The sequence below is a fragment of the Anarrhichthys ocellatus genome, unplaced genomic scaffold (genome assembly GCF_004355925.1).
Source record: "Anarrhichthys ocellatus isolate YVR2014 unplaced genomic scaffold, GSC_Weel_1.0 scaffold11, whole genome shotgun sequence".
NCBI classification, from domain to species: domain Eukaryota; kingdom Metazoa; phylum Chordata; class Actinopteri; order Perciformes; family Anarhichadidae; genus Anarrhichthys; species Anarrhichthys ocellatus.
In genome coordinates, this window is record NW_022280041.1 from 11,177,243 (window position 1) to 11,202,121 (window position 24,879).

At 40.9% G+C, this 24,879-nt stretch overlaps 1 protein-coding gene across 8 annotated transcripts in view; it reads left to right on the plus strand.

The window, feature by feature from the left end:
* nrxn2b (neurexin 2b) overlaps window positions 1-24,879 on the plus strand; it is a 620,971-nt gene that overhangs the window by 34,823 nt on the left and 561,269 nt on the right. For 7 of the 8 annotated variants that reach the window (XM_031850677.1, XM_031850671.1, XM_031850674.1 and 4 more), the window contains exon 2: window positions 41-164. The exons of the other annotated variant lie outside the window; for it this stretch is intronic. The gene's annotated coding sequence lies outside the window, so the exon portion shown is untranslated. The remainder of the gene's footprint in view (window positions 1-40; window positions 165-24,879) is intronic. 8 annotated transcript variants of the gene reach the window in all.

Genomic DNA, 24,879 nt, shown 5'->3' on the forward strand with positions numbered 1-24,879 from the left:
ATTGCTGTCCCAAATTTCATCCAATCAAAATTTTTCACAGATTCCAAGTGTGAAGGGGTTGTCTTGGCTGGTTTTCAAGGTCTACTTTGAAGGGGAACGCAGTGCAGCTGGGCTGCTGGGATCAACCTGCAGCACGCCAAGCGGAGGAGCACATTAACCTCTCGGTTAGTAGGCAGCATGGACTCGTGTCATTAAAGCAGCACATTTGCTCTGTCACACACACACAGACCATTTTTTTGCAAACAAGTTTTGTCACAAATCCACGAGTGCTGTTTTTATGCCTCGTATCACCTCTGTAACCTCAGCATCTCATCACCCCTCTGTGTGTGCAAGTGTAGACCTACCTCAAAGTCACGTTTGCCGGTCGGCTCTCCCCCTAAAAGGCCGCTGTTTATCATGGCGCATTATGCACTGCCTCTCTCCGGCAGTCCAGGCTGCAAGCTTGTGTGTAATGCAAGGCTTCCTCGCAGCCCCTTCGGCCCGAGCTTCCCATGGGTGGCATCGGAAAACACTCCAACACAAGCAAACGGCAGCGAGGGCTCCGGCTTTGCATGTCCGCATGATATGACTTGAGGAGGACGTTTCTCTGTTCTCAGCAGAGATGAACAGCATAGCTCTGTAACACGTGCCTTTCGATTCAAATAAAGGCATTTTTAAGTATACTCTTACTCCACAGTATTGTTATTTATTAGTGAATAAAATACATTTTTGAAAAATAAAAAATAATCAAAAAATCCCAAATTTGAAAATCGAATAACTATCCAACAAAAGAATATTTGAGTCCAGCATTGGAACTGTGGAGTTCTTTTTTTATTAAAATGTTTGTCTTCTTATAACTGTTTTTATCTGTGGCTTGGCTACATATTGTTGCCGTAGTGTCCATCTGTCCCTGTTGGTGGTTTGCCCTGTAGTTTCTGTACCATTGTTACAGATTGGGCCTTTTAGTTAGCCTCCTCGCACCAGCCTCGACAGGTGTAGTCTGTGTCTCCTCACCTCTCCCCAGACGACTGCACAAGCGTGCACACACTAGCACACACAAGCGCACGTGGATCACAAAAACAGTTTGTGCAAAACTAAAAAACCTTTTTCCTGTTATAGTATCCTTTCACTGCCAGAGCTAAGGCACTGTTATAGATTCAACATGACATGTTAAGCAATTATTTATTTTTTTCATACTCAAAATGACATGAGGAAAAAGACTCCATGGTAAAATCAATTATGCTGAGTCATAATGGCCTCTTCCTTATCGGCTAACATCTCTGTTTATGTATAATTGGTTCATGATAGCAGTCTTTTTGCCCAGCAAGGCAGCCTTATGAAGTGCATCTCTCAACACAATTTATTGCAACACAGAAATGCATTTTAATCCCAGAAATGTCTCTTGTGCTTTATGATCACACTAGAACATCTATAGGGTCATCTATACTAGAGCCCATCATTATGATATCAGATAATGGCTGATGTATAGATGTATCTAAAAATGTCTACCTTTCAGGATAGGAAGGATAAAGAACTGTTTAGTCGGGTCTATCCTTCCATCTCTGTCTCGGCACATGTTTTAAGGCTAGTTTCCATCGCTGTGGCCTCATTTCTATTACCTCATCTCTGCTGGTGAAATGAGAAAATAGAAAAGTAGGAATTGACTATTACAGAACACTGAAATAATTAAAACAGAAGTTCCTTGGGGTTTCACAAAGCGGCGACTGTGTTACACCGTATGGGTGTCAGTTTCAGGAAAGAAGTGTTGAGGGCGACCGACTGTGAGAGAGGTCCTTGTCTTACACGTTTCTGGGTCTCCAGCCACTATACTACTTAAGCCTTCACACCTCAGGCCAACCTGATTAGGCCACCTCTGCCTTGTTTTCATCCACTTCCTCTTTATTAGTTAATTGGCTTAGCTCTCTCAGGGGGCCACAGACACACCGGATCATCAGACCAACCTGTGCTCGGTCTATCTCTGCCTCATTTTACGGTCTCAAAATCTAACTTTCTTTTTCTTTGACATAGCTGCTTCAGGGTACTGAAAGCAGCTATACTGCAAATGGCTGAAATGTAATTAGGAATCCAAAGGGAAGACATTTTTTTGATGCTCTTGTCTGTGTACCATCTATGGACACTAGGGATGGGTATTGTTAGAAGTTTATCGATATTACTAATACTCTTATCGATCCTTATCAGTTTTCTTTAACAATACCCTTATGTGCTCTTTTTCATTACTAAATAATTGCTTTTTAAAAATATCACTTAAATTGTAAATTCAGAACAGGACTATATTTATAAATATTTTTTATATTAGAGCCGCCACATACATTTCTACAATAGCAAAGTCACTATATGAACTCAATAATATTATCTCTCTGGTAACAGTATCAGTCCTTCCTCGTGTCCTCTGTCCTCCTCCCTCTGCTGATGTGATTCACTGCTTGCAGGTACCGCTGGATGAGTGAGGAGGGGCTGCTTTGTCTCAGCCAACAGAGCAGTTTACAAGAGCAAGCTACGATAAAACGTTAGACTACATACAGACAGCTGTAGTTTTTGCTTGTTTATCAATTTGCTATTAGTCCAGCTAGTGCTTTGTGCTAACATTGCGGCGAGTCTACAGACAGAGCAGATCAAAATAATGCTTTGAATACTTTGAAAGCCCTGACATTTTGCCACTAGTAACAAGTGTAGTTGTCTTCAACTTGAGTAATCTTCAAGTTATTCCTTAAGTCAACTGGTTCACTTCACTGTCTCCACTCCAGCCTCTCTGCTCTATTCGCTGACTTCCCTCCCTGTGTTTATGCGTGTGTGTGTGTGCGTACTCGGAGGAGCTCCGTTATGACACAAAGAACAGATCAGATGCCGCAGCATGATAATAAATGACACCAAAACCTTAAAAAGTACAGATTAAAAGAACACATAATGTTGGAGCTTATCAAAACTCCTAAATAATTTAGTGGTGGTGCCCGTTTTAATACCTTGTTTTGGTACCCATCCCTAATGGACACACACACACCCATGAACACAAATGCACACATTAGGGGCGGGGACAAAATAACGTCCCACATTATATTCACTCAACCTAAAGTAAAGTAATTATGTTTCTTTTCTGTTTTTCGAGACAGATCCCCTTCTATATTTGTCCATTTCCCTTCGGGCAAAACACTCAAATGCTCCCTCATAAGGAAGGGAGAGTTTTACTACTGCTTTGCTGATACTGGGTGTGGAGTCATAAAAACAGACAGCATCATTCCTGACTTATCACTAGCAATATAAACATAATAACTCCGCTGGGATGCTGTATTACACTGTAATTGACCCTTCCTCATTTGCAAATTGAGCCCATCATTTCCAGCTCATGTGTGGCAAGTCTTTAGTGTAGATAGCGAATGAAAATATGGGACTAGCTTGATGTTATCGGTGCATTAGGACTGTCAACATTGGCAGAAAAAACTGGCTCAACCTATTAGAATATACATTTTCTTTGCATCATATGTCCGAACTAAATGTGATGCGACACTTCACGCCGCCCGGTTTCTATTTGTTCCTGTCAGTCACTTTAAAAGCACTGCCTTGGAAGTGGAAAAGCTGATTGGAGAAGTTGAAATGAGGAATTATCTGATAGCTCTTCACTTCACTACAAACATAAGTTGATACTGTGGCAGCTGGCTGGCAGAAGATCGCCTGAAGTAGCTAAAAGTTACTTACTTGCTGTTGGTCTTATTTCTAGTAAATAACATAAATGTGTGTTTTCTGTGTTTAAAGATATCAAGTGCTATGTGACTTACGTCATTCAACATGGAGGCAAGTGAACTCTAAAACACAGATTACATGTTGTAGATAAATATGAAATTGTATGCAAGGATGATGTTGCCAGATGATTAAGGGCTGTACTGAATACAATTCTTCTCTTTTATATTTGAAAGCTTCTATAGAGGCTTTTGAATGAAGCCTCGATTGTCTTGGAATGCCTCTCTGTAACTTTGCTAAACAATCTGGTTTAACCACAATGAAAAAAGAAGCTGTGCAGCATTTGAATGTCAACGTTATTAATGAAGCTTCAAACCATTCGTACAGCCTTAAAATGTAAATAAAGCTGCCATGGTGAAGTGCACACCTAATGTACGCATGAGATTACTACAAAAGCATTTTTGAGTTAGCAAAACGTATGTCATACAGCTAAACAAAGGCTATGTAGGGGACAGTATTTATGTATTTCATGTATTAATATTCTGGACGATGCAGATTTCAATTACTATACAATCCCTGTTTTTTGTTCTGAAACAATGATCAGCTCCTTTGTGGCATGGGAAGGAACAAATATGAGTTATCACTGAGGAAGATATAAAAGATTATAAAATAGTTCTCATCAATAGTAACTATTCTCAGCATATAAAGTGTTTACAGTAGTATTCTTACTGATATTTGTAAGAATGCAGGCTTTATGACTTTGCAATTGCACAAATATCCCAAAATTGCATCACACCAAGTCCCATGAGTCCAACAGCAAAATCACTCTGCATTATGTCATCATTTGTTATCCATACATGAGCTTTTCTCCTGGTTCTAATAGTTGATCTGACTTGTGTGTTGTCTATTGCTTGAGTTTTGTTGGAAACAGTGCTCATGTCATCCCTTGTGGGATGTATGATGCTCCTTGATGATGTTGGCTTGGGTAACTATTGTCATGCCATAGACTTGTTGGGAGAATCCCATTGATTCACAGATGAGATTAGAGAAGGATTGTGGGAGGAGCAAAAGGAGATTAATGCCCTTTTGTCTTTGTGTTTGGCAACACATTTTAGCAGCTTGCCCTGTCATGCAGCTGGGTACTACGCCCACATGCCATCCACTGCTGTTTTCTCCCCAAAATCACACCTGTATGTTTGCCAACCCTTGTATCAAGAGGATACTGCTTATATTAGGGAATTTGTAGCATGTTCTTGCACTTGCATTCACATTTTGCAGATACTGCATCCACACAGAGGACATACTCGAGGGATGTACCTGCTATACTTAGCCAATTCTAATCCATTTCAGATACATAGTTAATTGTAATATATTGTGCTCTGTTTAAAGAAGCCTGGAACCTTTTTCGAACACACAGTAACAGCGGATTCAATTAATGATACCCACACTCGTAGTGATCTAATCTAACAGGGTCACTTTGGGTTAAAAGACTGTTGCATCGCCTCTATTTCATCCACATTTTGCACATGTACTACACCTCTAATGTGTGGCTGTTGGCAGTGTTTGATGTCCGCTATGCAGTATTTTATGCAGTATATTCACACTTTTGTTGGAGAGAGGCTGCCAAACTATAACTGTCACAACAGATCCACACTGATTACTACTACTCTATATACAGACGCCAACCACTAGGAAACAATTTAAAGAAAACCTGGTATGGGCAGATACTCAATATTGCATTAGTTTGAATAGGATCAGGTGCAAAAGAGCTTTTATGTCTCATCTTTGCTATATAAACATCGAACAAAAAGTTCGGGAATTAGTGTTTGGTAGATTATTTCTCTGTTGTAACAATGCTTCTTGGCAATGAATTTTATACCGTTGGAAAGCCTGTTTAGTTACCTTTTTAAACGGTGCCCCATTTGTAAGGAACATAAACAACAATTTCTTTTTTTTTAAATCTTAAATATTGTGCTTTTCATGTAAGACTACAGCCCAAAGTTATTTGCTTTAAGGGTTCTTGAAGTTCTTTAATTAATAAATGGAAAGCAAAGTTATATTTGATGTGTAGCACAGTGACAGTTTATGAAAGCTAATAAAGGTAACTTAGTACGTCTAGACTGCAGCTTCGTATTTTGTTCCCTCTGAGTTCTAATTTCAAGCGTCTCTGTTTAATTGACAGACAATCTAAGACAAAGCTAGAGTTGTGAGGTGGTGGACTGAAAAACAAGAGGAAACAGAGCTCAAAGAGATGGATAGAGAGAAAGAGATGGAAGGCGTAAAAGCGAGAGAGCTCACTGGGAGAAAGTGTCAAGAGAGCTCTGGTATTCCCTCCTTCAGAGAGACGCTGATCATAGAGTGCATGGCTGTTGTGGGATCAAAGGCTTTGTCAGTCAAAGCCCCTTGACTCTGCCTCCGCAGAGCCGACTACAGGTACTCGGGGAGGCCTGGACATGGAATAATTCATGACCAGAGAGGCTAACCCTCAAATGCTCTCTCTGCCCAGAATGAGACTGTGCATCTGGGGTCACGGGTCTCAGAGCCTCCCCTTATCAGCCCCCAGGCATGGAGTTGAGAACAGCTGCTGGGTTTGGCTTCTGTTCCTCTCCTGTATTATCTGTTTTAACACACATACAGCACAGTCTTGTGTTTGGCACAGACACATTCAAGCTGTGAAGTGTTGGTGTGTGGCATAAATGGCATGTTTTGCATGTATATGGGTGGGTGGATGCTTGGCATGAGATGTATTGTTTTTTTGTGTGTGTGTGTGTGTGTGTGTGTGTGTGTGTATGTGTGATATATATTTTTAGCTTTTCTACTAATGATTTAGTGAACCTAACAGTTAAATCACATTTTACTCATGGATCCAAGTTTCAAACAACATATGGTTTGGGCTTGCTGGAAGCGTATATGAATACTATTAAGTCATCTTCTGGCAGTTCTGTTACACAAGGCTGAATAGAAACACTCAGGCAATCAGTCGGGATTTACGTGAACTGAATTTACATTTACTGGAATCTGAATTTAATTTTATTCATATTATTATACTTATTTTTTTCAGTATTGTGGTGAAAAACAAGTAAAAATGTTTCCATTCAAATTGAATGTAAACTTTAGGAATTCAACATTCTTATCTTTCCGTTAATGACATCATCTGCCCACAGCTTGAACAGTATCTAACTTATATCATCAAGGTCAAATCATCAAATGGCAGCTTTCCCAATTCTACAATCCTGAGGGTTTATTGATCACTTGTTAGCTTAGCATAGTATGTTTCTTGCATGTTTTTTTTTAACAATAATTTACAAGCTATCACAACGCAGGTCTTAATTTCTGTCAAAGAAAGGAAAATACACTCAGTTGTACAGGGAAATCGCATAATCAAGTTTGTTGCAATAAAATGATACCAACTTAATGTGTAGATAGGTGTGAATAGTAGAGATGTATCGATCACTTAGCAGCTAATCGAAACTGGCTGGGTTTCAGCTGATGGGCCATGTGTGGTGACCTGCCAATCAGTCTAGTATGTCCGATTTTTACACACGTGTGCTGCTGCTTGATAGTTGTATGGCAGCACAGGAAGTAATGTCACAGCCACACACACACAGACGCGCATGTCGACAGTGTGGAAGTTCTTCAGCATGACTGAAGAAGACATAAAGCTTGCAATTTTGTCAGAACTGCAAGTCCAAAATAAGTCACGCAGGCACAAGCTAAAACACAGTTTGGAACAAGTCACTTAATCAGACACTAATTATAAAGCAATTCATTCCCATGCGTGCCGCTCAGAGTAATCCCAGTTACCGGTTAGTCTGCCCACAGCTCAGGGTCGACAGATAACATTAACGGAGGTTTGCTTTGACAACTCAGTAAAACTGAATGTTGGTTGAAGTTAAATTAAAAACACTATCCTGATGTGTTCAAATGTAATCTTGCAAAATTTAGTTTTTGGCCAAAACTTGAATAAATGGTTGTTTAAAGGAGCTTGTTTTCACAGTAATATGAAATGGATGTTGGAGAGAATTATCACCTGTAACTTCCTAACACTAGCTCTTATAGAAGCAACTTGTAAAACATATTTAACACTACTACTATCAATTGTTTCCTACTAAGAATTGTGTTTTTATGCAAACAAACACTAAAGATGATAATAACAAAGTAAAGGAATTAAATCATGAATGTTTGATGGTGTAAACTGATTTTTGGGTGGTTGAAATTATTCTTTTGTCTGGAGCCTTGCTGTCAATTATAGTCGAAAGAAAATTGAAGTCGGCAGGTCAGACTTATAAAAAAATCTATGGTGTTGTACGGTGTAAAATAAAAAGATGAAGAAAATAAAGATGATCCTACAGGAGAGACGCACCACAAGATCAGGGCAAGGCAGAATCCTACAGGCATTTACTATCGGACCAGACAGGTGGATGGATATTTTTCCTACTTTTGAGAGTACCTGCTTCTTCAAGGATTAAGCAAACTCTGCCTGGCTCACCATTGTGAGTAATGCATGCAAAAACTGCACCAATTAGTCTTGGTGCTAGTCTTCTCCCTGTACAAAGCTGCACCTCCAGTCATCAATCCTTTAAGCTTCTGAAGTTGCGAATGCCTCCACCCTCATGGGGTTCATCTCTGGTGGGGATGAATCTGGCTGGTGGGAGGTTGACCATCTGGTGACCTGGTGTGGACAAAACAACTCAACACTCTAAAGTCAGGGGAGGGTTCATTCTACACTGCCACTATTGAGACCCTCCTCACCTACTCTATCACCCTCTGATACATTGCTGCCACTGCCAAACACCTATAATTGGATTTTATTATCATAAAAAGTGTTGTTCAACCTGCCACATGCAGAATGGCTGTTCATCAGTTGATTACAATGGTTTAAAGCTTTCCAGCACATTATCTTAAAACATGAAGAAGTCTCAAGAAGCAATGCTGGAAGATCTGTTGAGCCTAAATCCAGTGCTTGGGCTGATGCTTAACACTAAAGTAATTGTTGTCAGTTTATTTGATTGGTTGTGTCTTGTTAGCACTTGCTTGGTAACGGTGTAAACACAACAGGTTACAAGGAATGTTGCATTCTGGAAAGCAGCTTGCTTCTCCTTTTTATTTCTTGTCTTTGTACTAACATTGAGCTTGAGAAGGAAGTGTAGCTTGTAGCACTTTGTGCATGCACCCACTTGTGCCAATAGTTGGGTGACAACATTTTTAGTCGCCCAACCAAATCCAAGTGGCCCCTTTCTTTGCCAGATAGCTTTGGAAGGCATGACAAGAAAGAGGGTTGTTTTTGTCCACTACTTTCTTTTGGCCTTCTTACTAGCTGACAAAGCAAAGTGAATGAGAGGGGTGAGGACAGTGTGTTGAGTGAAGCTTGCATGGTGGTGAACAAGAGGTAGTCTGGGCATAGGACAGACACTTTCAATCCTAGCCTCCACTTCTTTCTTTTCTGCTTCCTTACAATAATAAAACACTTATTTCAGCAAAGCCAGACATCTTCTTTATTGCTCAGTACGTTTGCATATACAAGGAGCTTGGTGATTGGTGCGTGGCAATAAAACGCATGCAAAAATAGCTTCAAGCTTTTAGATTATGTATGTTTTTTTTTGACAGCCCTAGTTAATAGTTCATGAATAAAACCATGGTGTGTCTTTACTTGCTTCTGGTTAGAGAAGGTAAGGTTTTCTCCTGCTGCCTAATGAATTTGATGAACTGCATTGTACACTGAAAATGTAATCATTGAATATCAAATTCAAGGGATGGGTGGTGAGTGAAATATAAGTGATGCAACATTATTATAGGACTTAATAAATAACTAAAATGAGAATGTAAAATAACAATGACCCTGTGAACTGCAAGGCCTCCCTATTGCCTAACCTTGTCATCTTTCGGTGAGGGATTATGGGATTATGCTGTGATCTGTATTGCAGCACAGGGACACCTGTCACCTCTCTCTATGTACTTTCATCGTAGTCTTGACAGAAAAGTCCCTCGTCAACCCATTAGAATATATCTTTCTCTCTCTGCTACTGTTTTAATAAATAAATGAACGGGCATGGGGAAACTGAAAAATGTGTCATGGTGAATATGCTATGTAGAGTTTGGGAAGGGAAAGACATAGCAAAGTGAAAGAATAGGGATGGAGAGAGGACACTAAACTTGAGGCAATAATTAAGTGGAATATGGAGGGCGCCCTCGAGGGTGCATCTGAATCAGCACTTTGCATTTTGATGGAATGTGAGACAGCATGGAAGCCACTTTTATTAATGAGTTTATTTATGTGCGGGTGGATGGCATTCGCCCTGACTCTGCGACACGCTTGGCCGGACTCTCCCTCATACTTGCAAATTGCTGGCAGGGGGCAAACAAAGGGGACTTGAGGTCGCATCTACTCAGTGTACTACAAGCTGTGGAGACCAACCATGTAATGATCAACTTATTTACATAATGCCCCTTCAATGCACGCAATCATATGCATTTGTATGGATTCATTAAAGTTCCACCGATCGTTTTTGAAGCCGATACAGACGTGGTGATTTGAGCAGCTGATAGCTTGGATTGCATGTCCATGGCCCATGTACGTTTTTAAGCATCTGCTTTGAACATTGCCCACTGAAAATCAAGAAAACACATTAGCGGGATCTGATTTGAAATGTTGCATTCCGATTACTTTGGGTTAAGGGTTCACCATTGATAACCAGTGTTGTATTTAACTATACAACTATTATTGTGCATATTTGAAAATTGTTCCCAGACGGGCATTATCTGAGTTCTCTCCTGAAAAGGGTTTCCTAAATGTCATATCAAAATGGTCATTTAATGAAAATTGAAGTTGAAGAGTGGTACTTTTCTTTCTCCCCTTGTTCTACTTTCATTGGTTTGGTCACCTCTTAATAAAGACTGTATCCGAGCAGTCAGCAAGCCTCCCCAGAGAGATGTATTTACGACGAAGTTCATGAGGGTTTATGTCGTAAAGATTTAAGACTGAGCTTTTAAGGCTGTTTGCAACATAAGCACATGTGTTGAGTTGGAGTGGGGAGATTATCGAGTGCTACATCAATATGGATTGTGCATTATGGCCTTTCCACCTTTCTGTCCATCTTCCCTCCTTTCTTTTTCCCATCTTGTCAGGTATGTTACATAGATGATCTATTGTTTTCATTCACTCATCATCACCACAGTCATACATAAGATATGGTGGTTTTGAGTCATTGGAGATGAGGGAATAGCTGGTGTTGCGGTTGGCCTGAGTGCTCTTGCTCATATGGACACATACAGTATGTCTACAAACGCACGTCAATCCTTCCATCCTCGTATATGATTGTGTGTGAAATGGTTTACCACACTTGAGCATGAAATGACCGACACCATGTGAGAATGCTCACAAGGGATTTGACATTTGATTGGCCTGTGGCTCACCACCTGGCCCTGGAGGAATATTCATGGCAAACTGACAACAAATGCAAACAAATGGGATTTAATGGACGCTACCCTTATGCAAAACAGTAACGTGGGTCAGGATGGTGTGACTACATTGCAAAAAGCTGTATGTTGCTATTCTGAATTTCGAATTTAGCGTCTTTAAATCCATTGAGCAAATAGACATTTTATATTTGCTTAGTGATCTTTTTTTTTAAATAACTGTCTAGTCTATTCAATTCAATTAATTTTTGGACAGCCCAAAATCACAAATTACAAATTTGCTCAGAGGGCTTTACAATCTGTACACATACGACATCCTCTGTCCCAGAACCCTCACACCGGAACAGGAAGAACTCCCCTAAAAAAAACCTTTAACAGGGAGAAAAGAGGGAGAGACCTGAGGGAGAGCAACAAACATACTCCATCCCTCTCCCATGATGGACAGAAGTGCAATAGATGTCATGTGTACAGAATGAACAACATAACAGTTACAACACATTTAATGCATATGACACAACCACGGCAGGAGGCAAGACCAGGGTCCAGGTATCACCAGGATCCACAGAAACATGCGAGGCGAGAAAGCACAGATGAAGAAGCAAAGTCCTCTCCAGATGAGTGTGTTTATTGTTGTGCGATTGTTGTTTCTGCTTACATTTTGTGAACTTGTTATGGTAAGTAGGTTGAGAGCAATACATTTAAACAACAAATCTTTAAAAAATCAACAGTTATATATCATTCAATTTGACCTCTGAATTTATGATGTGTAGTGTTATTCCAATTAAGTATTGCACCTAAAAATCTATTAAAAAAATTCCAGAAATGATTGAAAAAGATTGGGACAGGTGTCTGTCGTTAGTATTTTAGAACATTTTGCAAAAAGACGTCGTAAGTAGTTCAACAATGAAGTAAAATGGAGTAAACAGTGAGGGGGAGAGCTGTGAGCAACCAAACACAAAGCACACACACTAGCATCACTGAGCTTTTATCTATCGAAGTTAAGAGCAGGCATGTCATCACAAAATATCTTCAGATTTGTAACCCAGACATATTGTCAGAGCTAATGGGTTTCCTTTAGCCTCGTAATGATGGGTCTAAATTGAAGGAGCAGATAGTAAAAGTGTCAAAATATCAAAAGTCAATCTGAAATGCTCTTGGAAATGGTGATCATTGATTTGAGTGTCTGGAACAGCCTTGTTCCCTTCTCGCCACTGATTGTACGGTCAAGCAGTCTTTCGTCGTTCTGTTTAAGCAGCTTTATTTCTTTCTTTTTCCACTTTGAATTTCAGTCTGCAATGTGTATCTGCTACAAATGTCTGACAGTATGTTTACTTTTGGCATCAAAGTCAGTATCTTGAGCTTTATAGAGTATTACAGTTAGTTAACACAATGTTTAGGCGAACTATCACTTTTCAATTTGCATTTCTTTAACTATCACGGCTCTGCTATAAACTGGTTTTCGGTATTTGGAAACGGCACCCATTCAAGTTCCAACACCCCGAACAACTTGCCTTAACTTCACAAGCATTATCACTGGGTATGTTTTCACATGAGGTTTGATCACGTACACAGACACATGGTGGCAAGACCAGCCCTATGCTATATGTCATTTTTGTCTAAAGCAGTGATTCTATTTTCTTTTGGTTTGTCTGGGAGGAAGATAACCTTTCCATTTATTGGCCAGGGGCCTCTCTGCCTCTGGCATCCTCCTGGCTTTAATTAAAGCTGTAATTGTGCAGACAGGCTCTTCTCTCATTATATCTAATCTTTTCATTGAACCTGCTTGCTGTCCCCTGTTCAATTATCTGAACTCACTGTTGTGGAGACGTGGTGAGAGGGAAGTAAATGGAGTTGGAAATGTGAGCTATACGATATCCGCTCCGACCACATGGATCTTTTGACATGTTTGAAATCAAAGTGTTAGACATGGGACAAGACAATACCAATTGTTGCATTAAGGGCTGCAACAAATTATTATTTTCATTATTGGATGTATTTTTTAGATTAATGATTTGAATCTATTAACGTTTTAAAAAAACAGTTTCCAAGAATCCAAAGTTAAAATTGATTGTTTTGTGTATTATTTTACTACAATATATTTGCTTAGCATTTCAACGACAATTGCAAGAATTGTGGATGACACATTTTCAGCTAATAACTAATAATTTCAGTACTACCAAGATTACTAAAACCCCTGTGCTGTATTTTGAGAATGAATGGAGAGAGGCTCTGTTGTGCTCGTGTGAAACTGACGTTGTAGAAGCAAGCTCTCCTCTTGTGTGTGGACCTCTTCAAGGTCTTTCTCCACAGTCTCTGTCCGGTCTTTCCTAGGGTGGAGAGTCTGCATACCACATGCTGGTTGCAGCCTGTATCCTGCTGCTTTCAAAGTCACACTGTTCAGCATTCTCCAGAAGCCGCTTATTTGTTAGTGATGAAGTCCCGTCTCTCAAACACCGACTGGCCAATCATAGCACAGCATCGGCCAGTTAGTGCCAACTAGTTGTGTTCTATTGATACTCATTACCAGGAGGTATAGAAGGACATATACATTTCTAAATCTTTACGTTTCAGCGTGGAGCTAACATTAGCAGATCATGTTATCATTTACTTGCAGTAGCATTTCTATGCTACAGGCTAATTAAGGTATACTGCATGTATACACATGCTACTTTTGCATTTTAATGATTGCAAGTGTCAATAAAGACCAACCCGGCTTTACAGTAACAGTGTTGTTCTAAAATGTCATTGCCTTCTGTCTCAAACACCAGGTGATGTGATGGTTCACCTTCGGCTGCAGCTTCTATCTTTATCTCTTTATTATCTTCTTTGTCATATCAGTTTGACATTCTGGACAAATCTTTTCAAAATCATATTGTAGACCCTTCTGTCTGTCTCTATGACATCCTTAGTAACCGTTTGGGCTCCGTGGTGGCTCTGACAGCTTGACGGAGTAGCAGCGGGGGGTGGGACTTAGCAAAACGTCAATTGCATACTGAGAGATTGTCAGCAGCTGGTAAATACAGCCACCGTTGGAGATAGACAGGACCTCTGCCCTTTCATAAGCATACAGTCCCTGCATACATACAGGCCTTCACCTCATCGGGGTGGATTTAGCAGGACAGGATTTGTTGTAGAGCAAATACTGTAGTGTTAGCATTGTCTTATTGATTGGCTACTTATACGGTGTATAGAGGACTGATCTGAGAGATAAACTGAGAGTTGAGGAGGACAGTGAGGTCTCAGCAAAGAGGTGTGTGTGGTTGTGTATTCGGGTAAAGTTCATCCCTGGATGGAAACTTAAGATCAGTATCTAAAACCATATCTCTACTTGGGCCTTGTACACCATATTGACAGAGGAAGCCACAGTGGGGTGTGTATTTGTTGATTTGATAGCATCCTTAGCGCTCAGCTTCTCTTGTTTTTGGTGTCCAGAATATGTACAAACGAGTACGCTGAGGTCTTACTCTGTGTTTTTATTCAATGGCGATGGCTTTTTAACTGTCCTTTTATAAAATTAGTTAATAGCCATTTCTATCAACACCTGTTAAGTCAAAGGAATAAGTGTAGCGTGCATATTTGTAATTGGGTTATAGTGTAAAAATCATCAACAATCACACTTGTTTTAATTAAACCACAGCCCAGATATCTGCTCTACACAGTGGTTGGAGAAAACCACAGCCTCCCCCACAAATCTTTTGTGCAGTCAGGTATTGTGCCAGTCTGTCGCAATTAAGGGCTGAAAATCGAGGTGAAAATGCCTTAATTATGTTCCTTAGAAGCCCCCTGCACCATTAACGCCAAACACAAACCCCTTTTGTTGTTGTACAATTACATTGCTTCTTCACTTATGCTCTCTTTGCTTTGTCTGGCGTCCATTTTCTAGAATGGCCTCCACCCCATGCGCCTTAGATCTGACCAGAAAATGGAATAGATATAAAGAATTGAGAGATTTCAGAATAAAAGGAAAGCAGCAGAGAGTGAAAGAAGTCAGGCAGAGCAATGGCAAAAAAGGATTATTGATTATTGGGCTATTGTCAGTCAGGTACGTCAAAGTGCATGTGTGCGTAGCCAGGGACACACAGAGCCATGACAACTGTTATTGACTTCAGGTTGTAGGATTAATATTGCACTCATTCGCTCCCTTATTATTGCCCACTCACCTCTGCTAAATAAACACTCTTGTATACAAGGCTATGGTTAGAAAGTCTTTGTGTAGCTCAACTCTTTCTGCTCATCAGTTCTGACACAGGTGAATAATGCATTCATACAAACAATGTGGCAGCACATGTATACAAATGTATGTTGTGAAGAGGAAAATATACAACATGGCTCACGTTCTATCTCTCTCTCACACACACACACGCTTCCCCTACAGTATATTAAAGATCAGCTTTGCCCTTGGATAATGTCTCTACTGCATGACTGGCACACATAGAGGTCAAAGGTTAATGAAACATTTGCAGGTACAAGCACTGACCCTTGATGTCCAAAGGCGCCGATCCGTGCACTCAAAAAATGCATATTGTTAATTTTAGTATGCATTATTCTTCAGGGCAGACGAGCTATTCATAGCTTTATGGCCGTGCTTTGTGGCCTCAAGTCAAAGCACTTTACCTCGTTAAAAGATCCTGTTAAATAATTAATTGAGTCCATCAGCCTCAAAGGCAGCGATCAATCGATTGATCTACTACCTCACCCCCAATCCCAAAGAAGCTGCAGCTTCCATCAAATCGTTTCCCTTCCTCACTAATAATTTATTCTCAGTACTTCAAACCAAACATGCCAAGACTAAGGAGTCAAACGACTATTATGCTGAAATGTGATGTCTAGTCTCATATCTTCTTTGATCATCCCTTATCCCAAAGGAACAATGTTGGTCCTGTCTTTTTTAATGATAGCTGATTTGCACAGATCTATCAAACCACATGGAAAAGTAAGCAAGGTAAGACTGAAAGGTCATCCTCTGTGAGTTGCTCTGCAGTAAGTAAAGAAGTTGATGGTGATGACAGCTGAAGAGGAGGGCCCCCCAAGGACTGTTGCTTTGCATCTCTGACCCTCGCCTTGGGCTCAATATCAGTGGCGTATATCTCTGCTTCTGGGTCTCGTCAGCAATGCAAACCTGACAACGGCTGTATTTTTCATCTAGTTGGAGCGGGTATCGTTAATCATCCACATCTCCTTTTCCTGCCTTAGCTCCTCTTTGTGCTCACGGCTTCTCTCCTCCCTTTTTATTCTCCTTTAGTCCCTCATAAAGCAAAAGTCTTAGTGGGCAGTTTTGTGGTAAAATCATTCCTCTTTCACTTATTTTGCCCTCTCTGTAGTATCGAAAGTGTTTGTGTAAGTAGGGTGAGATATCAGAGAGGAATGGCTATTTACCTTGTGTCGAACAGCGAATAAAATGATCATCTTCCTTTTCTTCTATAACTGTTACCCTAATGAGAATCTCTATTTTAATGAGGACATAATTCAGGCCATGTCCACACTACTACGTTTCCATTTGAAAACGCATGTATTTTGCTGCGTTTACTCTGAGCATCCACACTACGCCTGAGTTTTAGAGCACCGAAAACTGATGACTTTGAAAATGCACCCGAGGACGGATACTTTTGAAAACTTCGAAGTTACCTCGTAGTGTGGACGGTGTACCGCATAAGTTTGGAAACATGACGTAGACACCCGCTACTTGATTGGGTCTTAGCAGTCACGACGTGTCCTTCCCTGATTCGTCACGCCCCTATCACGTGAACCTTTCCCAGAGGATCACAAACAACAGCCTTGATTATCGATCGACTACCAGCTCAATTCAACATATACAACGGACCACAGGTGTTGCTGACCTTGTTGTCTTTACTAGCAGCTGTTGTTCAGTTAAAGTCTGCATTTTTGCGGAGGAAGCAGCTGTTATTGGAGACATTAGCGAGTGGCGTGTCCAGCGGAGCGGACGTCTCAAGCACGACCTTTCATTATTAAAGACTACTTTATTACTCTGTCGTATATATTTTTTTTAACTAAGCAACCAATCTACTTCCTGTTTACATGCCCAGCGTAGGTAGTCATGTGATAATCGTTTTCAGGCTTGCTAGTGTGGACGGAGATCGTCTTTGCTTTAAAACGTATTAGTGTGGATGTAGCCTCAGTCAGTATGCCAGGGTCACCCATGTTTGTCTTTTGCCCTCTAAACCCATGAAGAGGAGCAACATCTTACAATTGCTATCAACTTGGAAAATTTCAAAAGTGGATTTTTCCATTGTGTTGAGAAAGTCGAGTAGTTTCTTATTATCATTTGTCTAAGTGGTATTGTATCATCATTTCTTTTAGCACTGCCCCTCTAGTATAACTCAGCTACCCAAGCGTTTACCATTCAAACAGCAGCAGATATTATCTTTCAAAAATGTTTGATAAACATCCACCGTTCCCCATCTAGACTCAACTGCATACTTTGCACTTTGAAATGAAGTGAAATTTGTTGTAAGGAAGTGTTGTAAAATGAATATTAAATGCACGGCATTTCAGTTAATATGCAGTTAATGTGCTGTAAGGCCATGCTTCCCGTAAATAGTTTTAATGACATTCTTAAGATATAATGGAATTCAGATTGCATGCTGATAATTTTATAATATACCAAAGATCATTTCTCTCTAGATTATAGAATTGATTTGCATAATAAGTCAACAAGAATTACCAAGCAAGAACATTGTCAAGAGATTTTAAACTGCCAATCTAGGCTAAATGTACTGTTAACAAGAAAACACATTGGATTTTTACCTGTATTTCTGTGTAAAGTCTTTCACTCTCTCCAAGGCTAAGATTTCTCTGAGAATCAGGGTTCACAAACGACTAAACATCCACACAGAGTGTGCCAGGATTGATTGTTTGTGCCAGAAAGGAACAAGAAGGAAAGTAAACTGATGTTGAGTAGGAGGGCGTAAACACACAGACTTCTCTCACCTCACCTAAAGCAGCATCTGTAGGCCGCCACCGTACAGGGAAAGGAACCGCGATGGCTCGTATTACCTCTTGTCTTCCCCCACAGTTGGTAACCTGCATTTGGTTTTATTTCCCAGTAAGGCTTTAGGTCATCCCAGCTACATACGGCACTATACTAAATGTGAAATGCCATTGAGCGAGACTCTTTGCTTGTACTTTCTAATTCCAATGGGGTTTACTTTTCTTTCAGTAGGCCTTAACGGAGTGATTTCTGAGCTGTAGAAAACACATGCTTTGGGCTATTCTCACATACTCTTCCAACAAAATACCAGACAAAGAAAATGTTCAACCCTATATACAAAACTCTGTTGTTAAGAAACAGAATCCCCAGATACTATAGTTTCTCCAAGACGGTGCTTCATGTGTCTGGTCCTATGGCTCATTGGGTTCAATGGTCCATGTCAACTGCTGTTAGCTGTGAGAGTTAATGTTTTGATTCCCACTATGGCCACATATGATTCAAATATATGCCTTTATGGGGCCTTAAGACACTTAATTGTCTCTCAAAATCCCCATGCATTTGTCTAAAGCTCCACACAGCTAAGCTAGTTAGCTGGTCTGATGAACTTCCAGGATAATGAATTCTATGCTCATGAAAAAACTGTATATTAGACTTTGATAGGTTTCACTTTTTGCCATTAACGCTTGTCGCTCAATAAGATGATTTTTCTCCATGTAAGGTTTTCTACTAACTCCATTCTGTTACCAAATGACATACAAAGCAGAACTGCAGGTGGGTCTTCATTTCCAGCTCCTGTATGACCATGACATTTGTCATTTCCCGGCTATAGGAACAGACATTGATCCGTGTCGAGCTGGCTGTCCACTCCTTTTAGCTTAACTGCCACTGGCTCATTGTAATGCCTCAGTGTCCTACAGGTGTCATTGGACCCCATTAACGGAGACGGGCTGGATTGGCTATGCAAGATACCGTGGCTCATTAGAGGCAATGGAACCGGTGACATTCCCATTTTCACGGCTTCTCTCATTCGCATATTGGCCACAGATTTCTCTGATGTGCCATTGTTTGACTGGCAGGAAGAAAGTGACAGGAAATTTTTGACATATTTATTTCTCAGCGACAATGCACTGCCAGTAATTTAACTAAGGAGTTAAATGTTTGCCTTACGTATGTGCAGTAGTTGGTGCCCGGTTGCATGTTATTGCTTTCCTTGCAATAGTTGGAAACATGTAATCATTTATTGTTGACAGATGTAGAACGTAACATTGACAAATGTTCTTGTGACATAATAATTATAGAAAATAATTTAAGCTTAGGAAAAAACTGCAAGCTCTTGCAAATAGGGCTGAAATTAATTATTATTTGCATCATCAATTCATCTGGCTTCTTGGTTATTCAGTGAATCATTTGGTCGATAAAACATAAAATAATACTACGGCAAAAACCTCAAACATGAGGAAAAGGGATGAAATAATAGATGACAGAGCATGGAACTAAAATATTTTTTTCAAAACATATTTTCACAATTTCAATACAATGCAGTGGATAATATGAAAAGAAGCCACAAAAACAGGAGTGAATTGTTGTCTACTGTGTTGATAGATTTTGATTTCTAAACAGCCCTGGCGAGTGTGCTTTGTTGAAGACCCGTCGACATTGGGCAAGAGCACTTGTATTTGCAGTGTTCATATGAGAGAAACACGCCCGCTCTGCCTGCAGCGAATGGAAGCAGAGCCCCGCTGCTCCCTGCCCACACACTGTTTATCGCTACAATAGTACCTTTTTTAACAGCAGGGTATTTTGATACTTCTCTAGTATTAGTATACTATGCTACACTACACAACAGCTGTGTAGCATGCATTTGTTTTTTCCCTGTTTTTCCAAAAAACTTCCTAAAGTGCTATAAATTAGAAAGCATTATGCACTATTAATGGTTCTGTTTTCAAAAAGATTTAACTGACTGTGTTGTTATTAATTCACGAAGCTTTACTAATTTACTGGTAATGGTTTTATATGCTTCTAAATATTAACTTCCCTGTGGAATAAGGAAGCCTGCAATTGGATTAGGGGTTCAGTTATTAACTTAAACGATGAACAAATGGGATCAGTTTGGTCAGAGGTGGTATGTCCTCGTCTTTGGAGTGCTGCAGATGTCATGTGACTGAGGGTGTGTGTGTGAAGAGGTCTGCTGCATGCCCTTATTCCCATCATTATCGCCTCACAACCGTTCCAGGTCATTGCAGCTCCCTAAACACATGCACACTGCCACATCCATACATATGATATGTACTCGCCTGACTCTGAAAAATGATTCAGCTGTAAACGGGTTATTTACAGCTGTGGCCTTGCCTCTCCTCCACACGCAATTAAAAAGCTGTTTAGATGCACTAGTGTAACTCATTGGGCATCTATCCATCCCTTCTTCCTTCCCCTCTTTCCTTTTTATTTTTCCTCCATTTTGCTCACTGGAGGGGAGCTTTTTCATCACGCCACAGATGACATCCTCCTTTTTTGTCAAGGTCGCTGAGGAGGGGCTCTCGGATGATTGTTGTCACCTGTCACCCCATTTTCTTCTCGGCATCGGTTTTCTCTGCGAAGTGCTGATTGTGCGGACACCGTACAAGCTATTGCTGCCAGTAGCATATTCTCACTGAGTGCAGAGTGTTTAGCCGTGTCATTGTCAGAGTGCAAGTGGTGATTTGCGAAGGCTGTGTTCCCTAACGATGCTTTTCATGGGCATGATGTCATGTACTAATGACTTGGCTTCAACTGATCCATTTTAGTTCTGGCCTTACACTCCACCATATAATATTGATATAATATAATACTTCATATAGTTCTTTATGGCTGAATGCCAGACTTCAAAGGTTTACGGATGCCACTATTCTCAATGAATGTGTGTGTGTGTGTGTGTGTGTGTGTGTGTGTGTGTGTGTGTGTGTTGGGTATCAGGTGAGCTGTAGAGGTGATTATTTCTCACCCATCATCCAACAAGGCTGAACTTTGATGCCCTCCTCAAAGTCTCATGTTAATCTCTCCCTACCGTTTCATTTCCTACAGAGAATCACAGCTAGCTGTGATTCTCCTCTACTTCACTACCTCGCATCCTTTATTGCTCCCTACTGTGAATTGTTGGTACACCCCCTCTTTTTGGCTCCACTCCTCTCCATCCTCCACATTGTCCCATGAGTTCTCAGAGGTGACGGGCAACCAATGAGGACACTCATTGTTACGCCAGCTAAAACGAAGCCATGCATTTTTAATCGGCTCTGACACACTCGCTCTTTCTCGCGCTCTCTCTTTTTTTCTCTCTCTCTCTCTTTCTCTGTTCTGTCTCCCCCAGCCACAGCTTGATTCACACCCAGCGGAGAGGCATTTCACCTGGGACCACAAACCTTAGTGTCCTGCCTGCCCCTAGTGCTTGTGTCCCACTGTGTGTGTGTGTGTGTGTGTGTGTACATGTGTGTGAATGGCAGACACCTGCGCAGTGTAGTTTTGCTTCAGGGCCTCGCAGCTTGTGTCAGATGGGGAGAGAAAAAGAATAAGGGAGGGGGTCTGCATCCACTGACCTTCAGCCATTAACAAAAGGCTGCTCTTACACCGACAAACATTTAGTCCACTGTGGGATTCATGAAACTAATAGCACTATTAATGAAATACTTTGGTTGCCAGCCGACAATGGTCTCTTGTGTGAGTAGATCAATGGATTCATCAATGAGAGACTTGGCGGATATTTAGCATTGTTGATTGAGAAAATGAGAATCCCATACAGAAACTAAATGCATCCGCTTTGCTGATCTGACACAGACACTGACGAAAGTAACAATGTTTAATTGAAGGTTTTCTTAAACCAATGCAATCTAATAAAACAGCCCTGCAAAAAAATCTGCCATCATGAAGTTTATAATGTAAATTGTTTGTTGAAACTGTAATGATTACATTTTGTGTTGATATTTGCAGCTACACTTGTAGTGATGTTGACTTAAACAGCATTCAACTGAGAGGTGGTCCTTGTAGTTTGTCTGATGGTATACATACAGCTGACAAACCAAAGCCTCCAAAATGGCCATAAATGTGTCTAAAACAAGTTCAACTAAAAATGAATGATTACACTTTTATGTAGGTAGAGTTTACTCTAGTACTGTATTAAACTGCATTGGTTCTCGCTGGTGGTAATATGTCAATTGAATGTATTATGGGACAATTTGCTCACTCTTTGATCAAATTAAATGGTCTGCAGTCAGGTGGTTGCTGCCAGAGGCCCCACTGGAGGCAACAGGAATCTGAGCTGAAGGCTTTTCTGGTTAACTTGTGTGCAGTACTCGGCGGTATGACCAACAACCTGTAGCACAGTATTTTTTAAGACTTGACGGATTCATTGTTTTTCTCTTTTCGCTTGACTGGGCTTTTATATTGGTTTGTGGTGGCATATTCTATAGTCAAGAGTACATTGAATATGTAAAACATTATAATGTCATGTATATACTGAAGGCTTTAATTACTAGTGTTTGCTTGGCCCCCCCCCCCCCCCCTGAAAATATTTCAATATTTGAAGAATTCCGGATGCATGAAACAATTGCAGAATGTAAACAAACTCTTACTGTGCAAACTGTAACATAACAACTAAATATTTTAAGATAATTGTATAAACAGTATAAACTGCCCACGAGTCTGTTATTGAAAAGTGGGCCACTGTATGTCGGTGTTGTTGGTATATTGTTGGGGATAGCAGTTTTGCTGAAGACATACCTTGAATCCAGAGGGAATAATTGTGTCCGTAATGTCTGACCATGGCGCTACTGCAGGCCTCAAAACTGACTATAGGGTTACCCAGTATGCCGTTTGGCTACGTATATTTGTAAATATACAATTTTTTGTTTTGCCATGGTCTTTGACCCTGATGATGAGAGTTAGTTGTGGGTTATTAATTGTTATAATCTTGAGTGTGCAGTTAATATGATGCCCTCTCAATGCACTTGCAGCTTTCTCCGGCTGTAGCACTCTTAGCGGCTGTTCTGTGGTCTGGCTGTATATGAAGAACTGATACTGTACGGGAGATTAAAATACTGGATACGGGTCTGTATACCACCCAGCACTACCTGCCTGCTGTAAATGCTTTCGCTTCTTATCGCTGGGGGATCTGACCTGATGACGAGCTTTTATGTACTATTTGTTATAGCTGTGATTTAACTACGTGTTTCCATTTTATTGTACACTCCCTTAGTGTCCTCAAGTGTGCTCACACAAGCACAAAGCACAGGTTTACATGAGTAGATCAATGTTACTATTAGCGAGGAGATGTGGAGATCGTATCTCGCAATCTCATTCTGGGTTTATCCCCAAATAACTTTTAGCCCCACCCGTGCACGGCACAGCCGATCACTTAATATACCAGATTTATGATTGCAATAACATGCCTCCGTTTAATAAACCATGTTTATTTACATGGTTCTCACATGTGTGTGCACACCATGATAGAAGTCATTACTCTCCTGCCTTGTTCCCCATTCTAATAGGGCATTAGTATGCACTTAGTGGCACCGTTGGTATTGAGCCCTCCCTCTCAAACTGCTGATTGGTCTTTCCTTCATTCCCCCCTCTTTTTCCCTCCTGATGTCACCTCTTTTCCATGCCGATCTCCTTGTGGCTCCCTCTGTCCCCGCCCCCACCTCCCCTCCCTGCTGTTGTCTCTCCTCGTGCTTGAAGACGGTGAATTAGCTCCAGCCTTCAACAGGGATCTGCCTTTAATGAAGCCTTTGTGTTTGTACTCTGAGCCGGCGCCGTTTCAAAATTGAATTGGATGTTCTCTCCCCGCTCGGTTCCTCTTACCTTCCAGCTCCCAACACGGCTCTGGCTTTCTCCATTATCTCCTGCATTCCTCGCCACAATGCTCCACATTGTCTGCCTCAATATGCAGGCATGTTGTTTGAACGCATCCAAACGCTCTCAGGCGTGCATCCAAGTCCCCTCACCTGCTTGCATAATATGACACACACACACATACACAGTAGCAACGTACCACATTGCGTAGAATGAATGCCTGGGGATGGAGACTTTGTCAGACATACACATTCCCCTTTTTATCCAATAGTCAGCCATTTTGCCATGTCCATGGCCCAAATTGCACTAATGCTCTATTCTGGCACCCAGAGCTCCCTGTACACTTGTACTTGCATCCTCTCCATAGTACTTGTCTCTGTTCTTCCCTACACAGCCACTGTCATCAGTGCTTATCCTTCAAGCTGTGTTATTGTTGTTGTTTTTTCTGTTGTCAATGTGTGACTGTCCGTCCTGACCTTGCCCCATTCTTCACACGTGGCCACCCTGCCGTCTGGGAAGTCTTCAACATATAGCCACACTCACCAACTCCTGCCTGTGAAGCAAGGGGGCTTTTTGTGTCCCCTGACCATTCTTAGGCTCTGACCAAGAGCTTTAGCCTCACTTTCTCCACCACCCCTCCCATATATCCAACTCTACTCTCTTGGTAATGGTCAGGAATTAAAGGGAGAGCCTGTTTCTCTTCACTGCCCCAGTTGGCTCCTTATCTTTCTTCGACTATTGTTGTTGTGGCTTACCCCTGGCCTGACAAGAACATGACAGAATACAGGGGGCGGGGGTTCATTTGCGGAGACTGAAAAAGAAATACATGATATAGCAGGTGGAGTGTGATGAATGATAAATGATAGAATGCTTTCATATTCAAACGAGGAAGAGCATAGACTGAGGGTCCTGTATTGCAGCAGAGGGTGTACTGAGGACTGCAAACAACTCAGGCTGCTGATTAATCGTACATGTCAAAAGCAGATAACACTCGACATGCAGACCTTACGCATGGGTCACAG